At 42.9% G+C, this 17,457-nt stretch overlaps 1 protein-coding gene and 1 pseudogene across 1 annotated transcript in view; both read right to left on the bottom strand.

Moving 5' to 3' along the window:
- Window positions 1-17,457, bottom strand: part of AFG2A (AAA ATPase AFG2A) — a 595,306-nt gene that overhangs the window by 251,002 nt on the left and 326,847 nt on the right. The window lies entirely within an intron of this gene.
- Window positions 8,928-9,060, bottom strand: LOC143979984 (U2 spliceosomal RNA; annotated as a pseudogene).

Here is a 17,457-nt window from a genome sequence, read left to right as displayed (position 1 = left end):
TCAGCGATTTTTATCGTGACTGCGACATTATGGCAGACACGACGGACAATTTTGACACATTTTTGGGACCATTGGCATTAATACAGCAATCAGTGGGATTAAAATTGCATTGATTACTGTAAAAATGTCACGGGCAGCGAAGAGGTTAACACTAGGGGGCAACTGTTGTTGTATTTGTACAGTGTTAGCAATAGTCGTGTCTGTTTTTGCACATCCATTGTTGTTATTGTATTTTCCATACAGTCTTTGTGCTATTGTTTTGAGTTTTTCAACTGTTCGGTGGAGCTCATGTTTTTACCCATGTGCTATATTGTTTTTTTATGCTAATAAATATTGGAAATCTTTTATACTATATTGTCATACATTTATTGTTTTGATGCCTAAAAACACCTTTGTGGGGGAATTTGTTCCATTTAACACTAGGGAGCAGGGGAGGGGTTAATATATATCCTAGTTTGTGTTCTAACTAAAGGGGGGATGGGACTGTGCAGGGAAACGAACAGATCGCTGTCCATACTCTGTATGCACAGATGATCTGTCAGTTCACTGCTTAGAGAACTGGCTACACACACCGGTTCTTCATGTGCCCCGAGGGATCGCGGGAGCCCGGCAGCGATCGAGAACGTCGGGCACTCGCATCGGCTCGGGGAGTGAGCGGCAGGGCGCGCGCACCACGGCCACGCAAGTGCCCCCTAGTGGCCGTTTATACTACCGACGTAGCATAATGGCGATTCACGCAGCCAAGTAATGCTGCCGCAGTACAACTGCGGCAGCTTGTCGGATAGTGGTTAATATCCCGTTTTGGTACATGCACATCTGTATCAACTAACACTAATTTTAATTTATAGCGTTGCACTTTTTGTTACATTTCAGTGTCTGAATATGATTAGATGCTGTCGCTATTCAGCCCAAAGTATTTGAATTTTTCAATGGAAGGATGCTGGGTGGAAGGACGGTGACAGGGACACCCAACAAAGCGGATTTTGGACAGCTCATCAGGAGCTAAACAAAACTTGTATAGTGTATTGCCAGCTTTGTCATATGGCAAATTCTTTCTATGTTTCTAAACATGTTCCAGCTGCTGCAAACTGACAGTTGAATGGGAAGTACACATAGACAATAATTTATACAATTTCGGATTTTAACCACAACAAAATTCAAGACGCTACGTCCTGACTTCCTGTTTCTGAAACAAAGACGCATGAACACATACACATTTTCTTAGTAAGCTCTGTGCAATATATGAAGTACTCCTAAACACGAGGGCATGATCTCGATTTTATTAGCATATTATTGTGTTTCTTTCTTCCTCCTCTAGAAATGTGTTTCTTTCTGCTCCTATGGCTAGGTTCCCAGTTTCCACTATTCGGGCCTGTTTATATTGCTGGTGTGCTATCCATAACTGTAACCACTATGTAAACACAGGACAGAGCCTTGATAAATGTGCCTGCAGAATTCATTCAGTGCTCACGGATAAGCCCTACCAATGCGAGCACTGTGCCTCTTTGTTATCCGGAGGATCCAGTTTCAGAGGAAGGAAGGCAGGAAGAGATGAAGGATGTTGTGATAAACAAATTGCAAGACACACGCATGTGAGGTCCAGTCACCTGAGTCAGCCTTTGAAAGAGCTCTGCTCCATACATGTGTTTTCCTTTACAATCCACTGTTAGGAAGCAGAGAGGTCACAGGCACGGGCTAATTGTAAGAGGAAGGGATAAAGTCACAAAGTCAAAGCCATAACGCAGTAATGAGTAGGCATAGTTTAACTGTAGGCAGGTTTAACGCCAGACTCCAGCTAAAATATATATATATATTTTTTGGTTCCGAACAGGGGTAGAGGACAGCCAGGGTTTTTTTTGCTGTCTGTAAACCAACTAGGGAGTGTTCCCACCCACTGGGGTTGATTTGGTAAAACTGGAGAGTGCAAAATCTGGTGCAACTCTGCATAGAAACCAATCAGCTTCCAGTTTTTTTTTTTGTCAAAGCTTAATTGAACAAGCTGAAGTTAGAAACTGATTGGCTACCATGCACAGCTGCACCAGATTTACTACTCTCCACTTTTATGCAGTCCATACATAGGTCGATTTTCGAAAGAATTTTCTTTCGAAAATCTTATCCAAGAATTTTCCTTCGTATTTTGCACCATTAGTGTGCTGCAGCAACAGCCATCGAATTTGAGTAATCGGACATGTTGGAATTTTTTTTTTTTTTTTAACAAACGATTTTTGAACCAATAATGGGAGAATCGTGCGAGAAATTTAATCGCAAAAAGAAATGTGCATGTGCAAGAAAAGAAAGTTCCCGGAAAGAAAAGATTCCCAGAATTCTTTTCTGTAGCAACATGGGGTGAAATTGAAGGCTTGGTTGGTCAAATTTTGAAATCAATAATGGCACTGTCACAAAACACATTCATTTTCTGATTTTCAAAAGAAAATTATTTCGGAAATTAGACCATGTATGGCCAGCCTTAGTAAATGAATCCCACTGTATTTTTGTAAAACCAGGACACAAATAAGGGAAACATGGGTTGCCAAGTAGAAGAAGGCACAGGCAGCAATACAAATCGGAGCGATTCTAAATCTTCCCCACTCTATTCAGAGCAAAATAAAAAATGTTTGACAGGAGACTGACTGTAATGGTTGATATAGATTTACTAAAGCAAAATCTGCTTGCTCAGTGGGGGATCTGTCTGCTGGCCCCACTAAGCAGGCGGATGACAGGTCCAGGTCCGCTGCTCTGTTCAGAGCTGTCAGCCACAGCTAAAGAGAACTGAACATTATATTTCAACAACCTACTGAAGTCCACACAACTGTAAAAAAAAAAAAAAATGTCATCATGCAGTGGTTTGCAATATACTACTATATTTTTCTGCTGTTAAAAGCCCCTGATGATGCCACCTATGACGAAACGTGTTTGTGAAGCATTTTCTGAAATTTTGTACTATGCATCCTGGTAATGTTTTATACAAAGCACATATCTGTTTTATCCATGTGAGTAGTATTCATACTTTGAAGTACAATCAAGCTTTTTGGTTGGATTTACACTATGTAGAGTCTTCCATTTTGATTTTATGTGGAACTTAGTGTAACATATGGTTGTCATTAATGCTACTATCTATTGGGAATGAGATATACTGTGGAATTCCAGCTAAGTGGCATGAGCCAGTTTTCTGTTTGATGGGATTGCCATATAAAGGCTGATTTGACTCTGTAGTGGAGTCCTTGCACTCTGGTAAGAGTCCATTTTTTATGGCTGGTGATTGTTCACATGGTGATCGCCAAAGTGGATTGAACATTGGTTTCTTGCAAGGTATCACAGTGGTGCTTTGACGACCCAGATTGGACTTTTCTTTATGATTTTACAACACACATGCACATATGTGTAGTTTATATGGTATATTTCACATTATTTTGATTCACCTTTATTTGTTTGTATATCATCACATCTAGCGTTTACACATTAACACTTGTATTATATAGTTTGTCTATTTTTTCCAGCAGCTTTTTGTTTATAACTACCCGCGCGTTCTCTACCATTGTTTTATAACATAAGAGGAATGACGATTTGAAAAAAAAATGTATCAGTGGAACAAGTATTTTTTACATGTCAGCAAAATATGTGTTTATACAGGGCCTAGGTTAGTACAGTCAAGTCAAGTGCATCTACTGTCAAATCTTAGCAAATGTGAAGAGTATTGCTGGCATGAATAAAAGAGTTATCAAAGGGAGAAAATGTTGCCTTATAAATGCTGGCCACCAGTGTGGAATGTAGTCATGTAGCCCCTGGAAAAGGGGAGGATAAGAGTCTCAGCAGGGATCATGTGCCCTGGTGCCTAGGTTTTCCGACATATGGCCAGTACTGAAGGGAGCTTGGACTAGCATTTTCTCCAGAGCTTGTTTAACTGCTTGCCGACTGCCCCACATACATGTACTGTGGGGCGGTGGCTCTTACAGGCAGAATCACGTACCAGTCCACCTTCTGCTACTTCCGGGTTTGTGGCACACGAGTGCCGCCGGTGACCACCTCCTGCTGTGATTGGACACAGCGGCAGCCAATCCAATCCACCACGATAATTCCTGAGGCAAAAGGCGATCTGCCTATGTAACAAGGCAGACTGCCATTCTGTGACAAGGGAAGACAGGAATCCTGTCTTTCTGCTAAGCGGGAACATGGATCTCTTTCTTCCCACAGTACAAGCATCCCCCACACAGTTAGCAAGCACTCTCTAGTGACACATTTAACAATTTGACCGCCCCTGGTGTTAACCTTTTCCATACCAGTGTCATTAGTACAGGGACAGTGCATATATTTTTTAGCACTGATCACTGTATTGGTGTCACTGGTCCCCAAAAAAGTGTCACTTGGTGTCTGATTTGTCCACCGCAATGTCGCAGTCCTGCTATAAGTCGCTGATCGCCACCATTACTAGTAAAAAATAAATAAATACAAATGAAAATATCCCATAGTGTGTAGACGCTATAACAGTTGCACAAACTAATCAATATACGCTTATTGGGATTTTTTTGACCAAAAACATTTAGCAAAATACATATTGGCCTAAATTGATGAAAAAAATGTGATTTTTGTAAAAAAAATTATCAGGCGTGTTTTATAGCAGAAAGCAAAAAATATTGTTGTTTTTCTTTTCTCCCAAAATTAAAAGTCTTTTTTGTTTATAGTGCACAAAAAAAAAGACAAAAAAAAGCTCTCTTTATTGGGAAAAAAAAGGGCACACATTTTATTTGGGTACAGTGTCGCACGCCCGCGCAATTGTTGGTTAAAGTAAGGCAGTGCCGTGTCGCAAAAAAGGCCTGGCCGCGAAGGGGGGGGGGGGGGGGTAAACCTTTCCAGAGCAAAAGTGGTTAATAAGGCTGATCAAAAAACAATCCCTCTATCACTCTCAACTTATCCAACCTAGCAAGTTTCACAACTTTTTTCTTAACATTTTAGTTTAAATCCACAGAAGACATAGTGGACTCATTTTCATTTTGTCAACAAATAACGTAAAACAAGCAATGCAAATCATATTTTCTTTGTAAAAAGAAAATGTATCTGGCATTAATTCCCTTTAAACCCCATTTAAGACTTTATAAATGGCTCCTATAAAAAAAAAAGTTTCTTCTTTTGTTCTGAAATTTCCGGCTGTGGATTATTTTTAGTCTACTTCAAAACAAACACTAACTCGGAGAAGTCTTCAAAGGGCAGAACGCACTACTCTGCGTAATTACTCTGCTCTGCTTTATCATCACATTGTGGTTTACAGTTGATACACATCCCCAGGTTCACACGTTATTTATTCTCACTTAATGTGATGCTTTTTCCTTGCAAACGTAACTTTATCCCCCTGCCTCTTAAGAGTCTGGCACACAGTGCTACACACTGTTTATAAAACAACACTTTTAAGATCAGTAATGACGGAACAAAGGAACACAGGAGCAAATGTATTATACACTTGCCACTTCAAAAGCAAGCTTGTATTTATAATTATGGCAGGCTTTTGTTTCGAAAATTAGTATTTTCCTTCCTTTGATAAAGTGTCTTCAAAATCTAGATAACTGCAATTGTACAAAGTCAAACAGATGACCAACAAATGTAAGTGCTACATTCATTTTGTATGAAAGGCATATACTTCAAAAAAATAAAATAAAAAACTGCAGCTGAGGAGTATGCCTGATGTTACAGAGCACGGTGCTTCAAAGCTCTTTAGATTTTTGAGGTTTTACCACCCCCCTTCCTGACCAGGCCATTTTTTTGCAGTTTGGCACTGCACTACTTTAACATGGCGATTGTGCGGTCATGCAAATTTATATCATTTTTTTAGAGCTGTTACTGATTAAAATGTTCGTGTTTGATTAATCGATTTCTTTTTAATCGATTAATCGAATAATTTTGATTCATTTTTTTCACATAAACAAAGCTTTCTTTTGGTAGTATTTGATCACCACTTTTTTTTTTTTTTTTTTTGTGATAAAAACAAAAATAGACCCAATATTTAGAAAACGCAAAACAATATTTTCTATTTTCTGCATTCAAACATTCCAATTGAAAAAAAAAATCTGATTTTTTTTTTATAAATTTTGTTCAAAATTTATTCTGCCACATGGTTTTGGTAAAAAAATAATCACAAGTGTAGATTGATGGGTTTGTGTGAAAGTTATAGCATTTACAAACTATGGTATAGATCAGGGATATGTAATTAGCGGACCTCCAGCTGTTGCAGAACTACAACTCTCATGTGGCATAGCAAGACTCTGAAAGCCACAAGCATGACACCCAGAGGCAGAGCATGATGGGACTTGTAGTTTTGCAACAGCTGGAGGTCTGCTAATTGCATATCCCTGGAATTTTTATTTTTGCTATACTACCCTGTTTCCCCGAATATAAAACCTAGCGTGATTGTCGGTGATGGCTGCAATATAAGCCCTACCCCCAAATAAGCCCTAGTTAAAGTCCTTGTAGGTCTTATATTCAGGGTAGGGCTTATTTTCAGGGAAACAGGGTAGGGCTTATTTGGGGGGTAGGGCTTATATTGCAGCCATCATCGACAATCACGCTAGGTCTTATTTTCGAGGAAACGGGGTAGTAATGGTGGTAATCAGCGACTTATAGTGGGACTGTGATAGTGTCCTCCCCAGCATCAGTTAAGCCCCATACACACTATCAGTTTTTCTGATGATTTTTGTATTCGGATTTACCAAAACCATGTAGTGCAAGGGCCTGCCTGATTGCATACAAATGGAAACTCCTAAGGTTTGACCTCATATTATATTGTTTTGGTAAATCTGAAGGAAAAACTCAGCAGAAAAAGTGTTAGTGTGTATAGGGCTTAACTGATGCTGGGGGGAACTGACTAACAGCCAGTGACACTAATACAGTGAGTGGTGCTAAAAACATACACTGTCACTGTACTAATGACACTAGGGGTTAACATGTAGGGTGATCAAGGGGTTAAATGTGTGCCTAACAATGTTGAAAAAAAAACGGCATATATATGTTGTTTACCTGTCATTCGCTGAGCCGATCACTAGGTGCCGGTCATAAATCATTGGCCGGGATCCACTGATCAGCCTGTGCTGCAGAGAATGACAGCACAGTATTCCAGGTCCACACGCATGTGCAAGCAGATACAGAAGAAAGCCGAATGTGGAGGTACGTGATTGTGCCTGTATGAGCCGACCTGTGGCAGCATGGATCAGCAAGCAGTTAAACAAAGTTTTGAGATGCATTTCACAAATTTGCATATTTTTGTTATTCTGTTGGATTTATACAGGAGATCGGTGTATTATACTTTAAAACAGGGGTCTCCAAACTCTTTAACTCACTGACCCCTTTATTAGAATGTATGTAAAGCACATTTGTCAAACACAAGACCTGTGGCACAAACACTATTACAATTTATATATCTGCACCACCCACCCCAGTTACTATTTAGGAATAAAAAAAAACTTGTACAGATTCTGTACTAACTTACCAGAGGGATTGTGGCAGTTTTCAGTATAGAAAATGATCTTAGATCCTCCCCAGGTTGGCATAGGGGGTGTGAGCTGTCCCAACCCACCTCCTCCCTCATGATCTCAGCTGAGTGGGCAGGGTGGGGAGAGAAGTGCAGGCAGGGGTATCTGAAGCATGCAGCTCCAGCTGAACTTTTGTGCTGTGTCTGTCACAGACATGATATAGAACATTAAGCAGATTGTGCACCTATTGTTAAATAGGAGCAAAATCTGCAACATTTCCTCAGCTTAAAAGAGTGGTGCAGGCATAACGTTTGCACCACTCTTTGTTAACTCGCTCCAAGAGAATTACAATACATTGATAAGATTATTTACATCTAGATGACCTAGCACACCAAGGAGGCAGAAATACTAGCTAACATATGCCCTGGATCTGGAATCAGACAATTGCACACATTTTCTATTGAAAAGCCTGTGGCGTGCAAAACACACCCAAAAACTTCCACCCGGTGCCAAAAAAAGTGCACACACATCAAGAGTGAACGCAAAAACGTGCAACGGGTGTACGACTGTCCTCCACTAGGAAGGACCTTACCCTGATCCCCCGGGGCGTTAGGCTCCAGACGGGGACTGAGGTACCATACATGGCCCACCTGGCCGAAACCGGACGACCGCCTTTCTCCGGAAGGTCTGCCAAAATAGACCCATCCAGGTACTTGGGTAGGGGCTCCCCCGAAGGGAGACTCCCAGAGAGATAGGGCGAACCAAGCCAGAAGGTCTATGTCCATCCTCCCACAAGACTTTCAGGGTTGGCCCGAGGACCGACACCCTACTCGCCACACGTGCAGTGACAAACAAAAAACGTGACAAACAACACACATAAAAATAAACAAAGTGGGGAAGGGATAGTGAAGAGGAGAGTGAAAGGAGTGGCCATTGTGTAACACAATGACCAGGCCCTCCAGCCAGGAATCAAAAAATTCCTCTGGTCCTAGCCAAAAGGCCCAGCCCTAGAGGCAGGTGTGAAAAGGCCTGTGTTATGGTGAGGTGGCCATGGTGCCAAACATCAAAGTGATAAATCACAGTGAAAGTAAGGCACCCCTGAACTACCACTTCAGGGGCACATCACCACAGGCTTTTCAAAAGCATCCCCGACCCCCCAGCCCAGACCACAGCAGCCCCCACCCCAGTCAGAAAGGCATGGAGATCCAGGAGCTTAGTGAGAGCCCTTTGCCATCAGGCCTCACCCTCGCTCCCATCACTCCTACCTAATTACTTTCGGGAAGTATCGGCCGTTCCCCCGCTGGGAGAAAAAGGGGAACTAGCGTTCCCTCCCGAAAAACTGACCGGAGCTAAAGCTGCCCCAATCCAGGCCAGAAGGCCAGGGTCCCCTCCCTTGGCGCCGACCAGTGGTTCTCCATCCTCATCAGAAGGCTTCCCTTTCGGCTACGAACCGCTCCAGGTTACCTTCACGCCAGCAGGTTTTGCATAGCAATCGCCACCCCTGTACCACCTTGCCATAGAGCAGGGACGGAAGCAAGCGTCACCTCCTGGCAACTGATAAGAACAGATACTACACTTTATCTTAGCCAAAAGGCAGAGAAGCGACAATTGCGCAAATATAACAGAAGAAATGTGTCTCTTGTTATCATTCTTTTAGTCTTCCAATGCAATCTGCAATATAGACAGGAAGATAGATATACTAAGAACTGATGGAGACATCAGCAACTTAAGGTGAGTGGTTAACCACTTCAGCTCCGGACCAATAAACACCTTAAGGACCAGAGGTCTTTTTGCAATTTCGCACTGCGCTGCTTTAACTGGTAATTGCGCGGTCATGCAATATTGCACCCAAACGAAATTTGCGTCCTTTTCTTCCCACAAATAGAGCTTTCTTTTGATGGTATTTGATTGCCTCTGCGATTTTTTTTTTTTGCGATATAAATGGAAAAAGAGCGAAAATTTTGAAAAAAAAAGATATTTTCTTCTTTTTGTTATAAGAAAAATCGAATAAACTAAATTTTAGTCATACATTGAGGGCAAAATTTATTCAGCCACATGTCTTTAGTAAAAAAAATGTCAATAAGCGTATATTTTTTGGTTTGCGCAAAAGTTATAGCGTCTACAAACTAGAGTACATTTTCTGGAATTTACACAGCTTTTAATTTATGACTGCCGATCTCATTTCTTGAGGTGCTAAAATGGCAGGGCAGTACAAATCCCCCCCAAATGACCCCATTTTGGAAAGTAGACACCCCAAGGAAATTGCTGATGGGTATGTTGAGCCCATTGAATATTTATTTTTTTTGTCCTAAGGGATTGAATAATGACAAAAAAAAAAAAAAAAAAATTTTTTACAAAAAGTTGTCACTAAATGATATATTGCTCACACATGCCATGGTTATATGTGGAATTGCACCCCAAAATATATTCCGCTACTTCTCCCGAGTATGGCGATACCACGTGTGTGGGACTTTTTGGGAGTCTAGTCGCGCACGGCACCCCGAAAACCAATCACCACCTTCAGGATTTCTAAGGGTGCAAATTTTTGATTTAACTCCTCACTACCTATCACAGTTTCGAAGGCCATAAAATGCCAAAATAGCGGGGCGTGGCTAGCCGCGGAGCAAGATGGAAGCTTGATCACAGAGCTCCGCTCCACAGCAGGCTTCCGCAGCTACACCAGCGCAACTGATCGACTCTCTCTCGCACAACAGAGCGGGGAAGTCGTGGGACACTCGGCGGCATGCCCGGACGCCGCCATCCTCCGCCGCAACCGCGCCGAATGACCGAATTCTTCGGCCGCATGGAGAACGGAGGGAGCCAAGATGGCGCCGACCAGGCCGCTCTGCACACGGGCCCCGCGCCGCACAATTCGCAGCCGCTCGATCCACAGGGAGACCGGCCTGGCACAGACAGGGATGGCAGAGGAGATCTTGAGGAGATGGACAGCCTCCCCCATACACCGCTATACGCAGGGGACACTCCGCAAGAGAGAGGTAAGAGACTGGCCTCTTCCCCCTGTAATTCTCCTCACAAAGCACCCACTGCTAAGAAGCACCATGGCCCTGACTCTGGACCTACTCATACCACCTCAACCCCTTTGTCTACCCTGGCTACCATTCCAGTGACTGACAACCCTGTGTCTGAAAGCATGTTAAAATCTATGCTGCTCACTCTGCAGAAAGACCTCCACAGGGAGCTGCAGCTCTCCCTCTCTCAAGCACATGACAGGCTAGACTGCCTGGAAGACAGAGCAGACATAATGGAAGATCACCTTTCAGACATGGGCAAAGCTCACAATGAACTCCTCAACGCACACGACCACCACACGGATGAGATACAAAAGATAAAGCTGAAGCTCGCAGACCTCGAGGACAGGTCCAGACGTAACAATATAAAATTTAGAGGGATCCCTGAAACCGTATTGCCTAACGAGCTGCCAAAGTACTTGCACCACCTTTTCCTCACTCTCCTTCCTGACCTTACTCCTCATGATATGACCATCGACCGAGCGCATAGAATTGCGAAACCGGACCATCTCCCAGATGATACACCCCGAGATGTTCTAGCAAGAATCCACTTTTATCAGGTCAAGGAACAACTCCTCCGTGCGGCCAGGAACCTGAGACCCCTTCCAGCTCCTTACAGTAAAGTATCGCTTTTCGCGGACCTGTCCCCCGCAACCATGGAGTTCCGCAGAGCGTTCTCACCGGTCACGTCCCTACTCCAAGAGCATAATATTGTTTATCGCTGGGGATTCCCCACCAAGCTCCTAGTCACCTACCAACAAAAAGTGGTTCCTATCCTGTCACCCAAGGACGGGTACAAGAAGCTAACTAACTGGGGCCTACTTCCTCTCCGACCGAAGTCACACAATTCAACAAATCACTCGAAGGACTCCCCACCTCCTTCTCGGCGACCATTAAACAAGTCCAACAAAACCTGAGGCCCTCTACGTCAAGCACTGTCCCAGCTACATGAAGCCTGCATGGGCGTCTTCTTCAGTTTCACCCCCCCCGCTGAATTACAGTGTGCCAAGCACACTCTGTTTAGGTGCCTTCCTAAACCTTTGTTTCCTTGAAGGTAACCTGCTCTGTTGTCACCTGGATATTTTTTTTGACTTACCAGTTTTTTTTTCCCTTTTTTTTTTTTTTTTTCTTTTATTTTCTTATTGTTTTGAGTCCCATTTTTCCCCCCGACCCCTGTCTCACCACTTTGTTAACTACTGGTGCCCAACGACTCTTGTAAGACCTACCAGTCCCTGATGCCGTTCGCTTCTTCAACATACCGACATCTCTAAACCCATTTGAACTGTCTCTTTTATTGTAATCTTAATGCTCATAGTTTTTACAAGATGTAAGTCATAACTATCATCATAAATTATTGTACTGTATAGGATTATAATACACTGTCTTATTCTACCTGTGGTCGCGCTCAACATCTGTGCAACTCTATTTCATAATTGACCGCCATGCCAATTAAAATAGTTTCCCTCAACGCCAAAGGTCTTAATTCCCCCTTCAAAAGAAACCTCCTCTGGAAGGAAGCGTGTAAACAAAAAGCTGACATTGTATGTGTGCAAGAAACGCACTTTACGCAACATAATCCACCCAAATGTACACAAAAAAATTATTCACACTACTTTTTCTCTAACCACACTAAAAAGAAATGTGGGGTAATGATAGCTGTTAGCTCCAACATTTCTTTCAACCCACATCACGTTGACACGGATGAGGAGGGAAGGTTTATCGTTCTAACTGCAACGATTGATAACCAAGTCTTAACATTAGTTAATGTATACGCGCCCAACACCTCTCAAAAGAAGTTTTTCAAACGTCTCAGGTCCAAATTACAGCTGGTTCAGCATGACTCCCTAATCATATGCGGAGACTTTAATGACATCCCTGACCCTTTGCTAGACACAACCAATCCAAGTAGGAAGGACTCCTCCGCCCTTTCCGCGTTTATGACCAACGAAAATCTATACGACCCGTGGAGGTGCACACACGATGTTGAGCGTGATTACACTTTTTACTCCTACCCAGGCAACTCCTACTCTCGGATCGACCTCTTCCTCACAAACAAAAAAGCTCTATTGTCCACCTCAGAAGCCCATATTGGCACGATTACATGGTCAGATCACGCACCAATTTCGTTGACCCTGTTCCCGCCCCAATGCCCCACTAACCACTCGGTGTGGCGAATGAATGCATCCCTGTTAACCAATATTACTTACGAAAAGGAAATAGAATCCGAGATTAGGAGTTACTTCGAGCACAACTGTGCATCGGTAGACAACCAAGCTACAATTTGGTTGGCGCACAAAGCCTCATTACGAGGGCTTTTTATGAAACTGGGAGCTAGAGAACGCAAAAGACGAAACGCAGAAGTAGACCAGTTATTACATCGCATTAAATCCCTGGAACTAGCCCATAAAACCAATCCCACCACTACACTGCTAGATTCCCTTCGTGACTATAGAAAACAACTTACTGAATTATTGAACCACAAATTTGACTATTACATCAAACGACTAAAATTGAACTCATATGCCTTCAGCAACAAATCTGGAGCCTTTTTAGCTAAACAAATAAAAAAACAACAACGCAAGGCCAAAATACCATACCTCCTAAACTCCAAAGGTGCACGTATGACCAATCCCCTAGATATAGCCAACACATTTGCAGCTTTCTATTCGGACTTATACAACCTCCAAACGACGATATCAGACCCCCCGATAACTACCGACTCTATTAACGCCTTCCTTTCTTCAGTTCAACTACCAGCACTTACACCGACTCAACTGAAAGACCTATCCACCCCCTTTTCGCTCACCGAAGTACAAGCAGCTATTAAATCGCTCCCACTACATAAAGCACCAGGCCCTGACGGCTTTGTTAATGAATATTATAAGCACTACAATGACATCCTCTCCCCTCATCTCTGTAACGCATTTAATCAATATGCTTCCTCTGGCACAATGCCTACAGAGTGTCTGAATGCCCTTATAGTGACCCTACCCAAACCGGGTAAACCCTCGGATACTCCGGGAAACTTTAGACCTATTTCACTCTTAAATACAGACACCAAATTATACGCTAAACTGCTGGCTCTTAGACTCTCCACGGTGATGACTCAACTGATCCATATAGATCAGGTGGGCTTCATCCCTGGAAGGCAAACCTCGGACGGCACTCGTCGCTTTATTGACATTATTCAGTGGACAGAACACAACAAAACGCCTTCTCTGCTCCTTTCCTTGGATGCAGAGAAGGCGTTTGACAGAGTTCATTGGCTATATCTAGAAGCTGTCCTACGTAAATTTGGCATATCCGACAAATTACTGCAAGCCATCTTATGCCTTTATTCGTCCCCTAGTGCACGGGTATGGACATCTGGAGTCATCTCGGATCCCTTTTCTATTACTAATGGTACCCGTCAGGGATGCCCTCTTTCCCCTCTAATTTTCGCTATGATCATGGAACCACTAGCCCAGCACATTCGCTCCAACACGGACGTCAAAGGGGTCACAATAGGACAAGTAGAACATAAAATAGGACTATACGCAGACGATGTAATAATCTCGCTCTCCGATCCACAACAGTCCTTGGGAGTAGTTCAACAAATACTAGATCAATTTAGTGCTATCTCGCTTTATAAGGTGAACCACAGCAAATCTCTGATGCTAGCCCTAGGCCTTGACAAATCGACGGTCCAACATATATCCACAATCTCACCCTTCTCCTGGTCTACTTCTGCGTCTCTGACATATTTGGGAATCAAATTAACTTCCTCCAGTACACAACTTCTACGATCTAATTACTCGGCCCTCACAGAGAAGCTCCATCAATTATCGCGTGAGATGAACCATCCGTTTGTCTCATGGGCTGGCAGGGTTGCGCTAGCTAAGATGTTTCTGCTCCCCCACATCTTATACCTCTTCCGCACTCTCCCGATACCCTTCCTACCGGTGCACTTGAGATCTCTTCAAGCCATTCTCCATGCCTTTATCTGGCAAGGTAAAAAACCCAGGATTAATAGGAAAATCCTCACAACTCCCATCTGTAAAGGAGGTATGGGAGTTCCCAATGTCACTTTATACTACAAAGCGGTTGTTCTAGAACAACTTAAGGTTTGGTGGCATACACCTAGCGCATCTAACTGGGCACAGATAGAAGCAGAAGTACTACCTACCAAACCCAAACTACTTTTATCTGCCTATATTCTTGCACCTGGAATTCGACATTTCGCATTAGACACTGTATCTGCCTCCATCAGAGTATGGTCATCCCTTTCACAAATATCGACAGGCATACCACATTCTTTATTGCCCCGTATTCCTACTCAATCGCTGACCCTCCTACTACCTGACCTTCCCATACAACCCTGGATTGAAGCGGGCATCTCGGATCTAGGGAAATTATTTTCCGCCTCACGGCTAAAATCTTTTGCAGAGCTCCAATCTACTCATCTAATCTCTCACAAGTCCTTCTATATATATTTAAGGGTTAGATCCTTACTTAACAAAATTAAATGGTCTCACCACCGCGGAATATTGCATGCCACGGTAGCATATTTCACCTCGAACGATCTCACATGCAAGGGCATATCGTACTTTTACAAAGAGCTTTCCCGATCCTCAGATGACCCGCTACAAACCAGTATTTTAAAGTGGTATAAACACGTTCCAAGCAGCCCACCTAACCATGTATGGCTCCAAGCTCTCTCTCTTCCTGCTAAGCTCTCTCGCTGTACAACACACTGGGAAACACTACAAAAAATATTCCATCACTGGTATTACACGCCCGACAGACTTGCACGGTTCTTTCCAGATGTATCCCCTCTGTGCTGGAGGGGATGCGGATCCATAGGAACGCCTTTCCATATCTGGTGGGATTGCCCATCACTTAAAGACTTTTGGTCCCATGTTCGAAACGCTCTCCAAATACTTAACGGTGCTACCTCTAATCTGACACCCTTAGATATCCTTCTAGGTCTAACGATACCATCTTGGCCCAAAAAGCTACAAACGATAGCCACCCACATGTTAATAGCCGCAAGATTGGCTATCGCTCGTAAGTGGAAGTCCATACAACCTCCGGAATTCCGGGAAGTGATCTCCATTCTAAACTCCAATTTCGAACTGGAACACAATTTCTCCAAAGCTCACCTCTCAAAGAATAAATTCCTCAGGGACTGGGAACCTTGGATCACTGATCCGAGAAGTACTCGACTATCATAACCCTTGGCACCAAACCTGTTTAACGTATAATTCTGATATGTGTTATACTCTAACTGTTTACTATACGATAAAACCGATTAATCACAATCTTTATAACTGTTTTACATAACGTATGTATCTTGTGTTATACCCAAATGAGTTGGCCACTAGGCCTACCAAGAGCAGTTGTATCTCTGTTATCTTATGTTTACTTGATATATTAGCACTGTTGCTGTTAGACCTACTATCAATCGCTATTAACGAAAACGATGATGTATCCAAACTCTTCTCCTCTGTTTTTTCTTTTTCTCTTTTACACGAAGATTTGCAACTACACCCTCTTTCTTGTACTGCATGTATACAACTCTGTATTATGAAAAATGTCAATAAAACTCTAAGTTTAAAAAAAAAAAATGCCAAAATAGCACAAAACCCCCCAAAATGACCCCATTTTGGAAAGTAGACACCCCAAGCTATTTACTGAGAGGCATGTTGAGTCCATGGAATATTTTATATTTTGCCACAAGTTGCGGGAATATTACAAACTTTTTTTTTTTTGCACCAAGTTGTCACTAAATGATATATTGCTCACACATGCTATGGGCATATGTGAAATGACACCCCAAAATACATTCTGCTGCTTCTCCCGAGTACGGGGATACCACATGTGTGGGACTTTTTGGGAGTCTAGTCGCGCACGGCACCCCGAAAACCAATCACCACCTTCAGGATTTCTAAGGGTGCAAATTTTTGATTTAACTCCTCACTACCTATCACAGTTTCGAAGGCCATAAAATGCCAAAATAGCACAAAACCCCCCCAAATGACCCCATTTTGGAAAGTAGACACCCCAAGCTATTTACTGAGAGGCATGTTGAGTCCATGGAATATTTTATATTTTGCCAAAAGTTGCGGGAATATTACAAACTTTTTTTTTTTTGCACAAAGTTGTCACTAAATGATATATTGCTCACACATGCTATGGGCAGAAGTCAAATTACACCCCAAAATAAATTCTGCTGCTTCTCCCGAGTACGGGGATACCACATGTGGGGGACTTTTTGGGAGCCTAGCCACGTACGGGACCCCGAAAACCAAGCACTGCCTTCCGGATTTGAATATAAAATGCTATAAAAAACAAACTAACCAGAGTCACCCGTAACACTTATACGGTGATCAGTGGTGAAAGGGTTAACTAGGGGCAATCAGGGGGTTCAAATTTTTATTAGGTAGTATATGGGGGTCCCTGGCGCTATATAAAAACCTGACGGGGAACCTAAATAACTAACTGGCTAACCAGCGTCACCAGTGACACTTATACTGTGATCGCTGGTGAAAGGGGGTGAAAGGGTTAACTAGCAGCAATCAGGGGGTTAAAACCATTATTGGGTAGTATATCGGGGTACCTAGCGCTATAAAAACCTGGCGGTGAACCTAAAAAAATAACTAGCTACCTAGCGACACTAGCGACACTGATGCAGCGTTCAGAAAAATTATCGCTTAGTGACACTGGCAAAAGGGGGTGAAAGGGTTAACTAGCGGAAATCAGGGGGTTAAAACCATTATTGGGTAGTATATCGGGGTACCTAGCGCTATAAAAACCTGGCGGTGAACCTAAAAAAATAACTAGCTACCTAGCGACTGTAGCGACACTAATGCAGCGATCAGAAAAACGATCGCTTAGTGACACTGGCAAAAGGGGGTGAAAGGGTTAACTAGCGGCAATCAGGGGGTTAAAACCATTATTGGGTAGTATATCGGGGTACCTAGCGATATAAAAAC

The sequence above is a fragment of the Lithobates pipiens genome, unplaced genomic scaffold, assembly GCF_037356315.1.
Source record: "Lithobates pipiens isolate NorthernLeopardFrog02 unplaced genomic scaffold, aLitPip1_a1.2 Scaffold_13, whole genome shotgun sequence".
Classification (NCBI taxonomy): Eukaryota; Metazoa; Chordata; class Amphibia; order Anura; family Ranidae; genus Lithobates; species Lithobates pipiens.
This window is presented reverse-complemented; position numbering and strand designations above follow the sequence as displayed.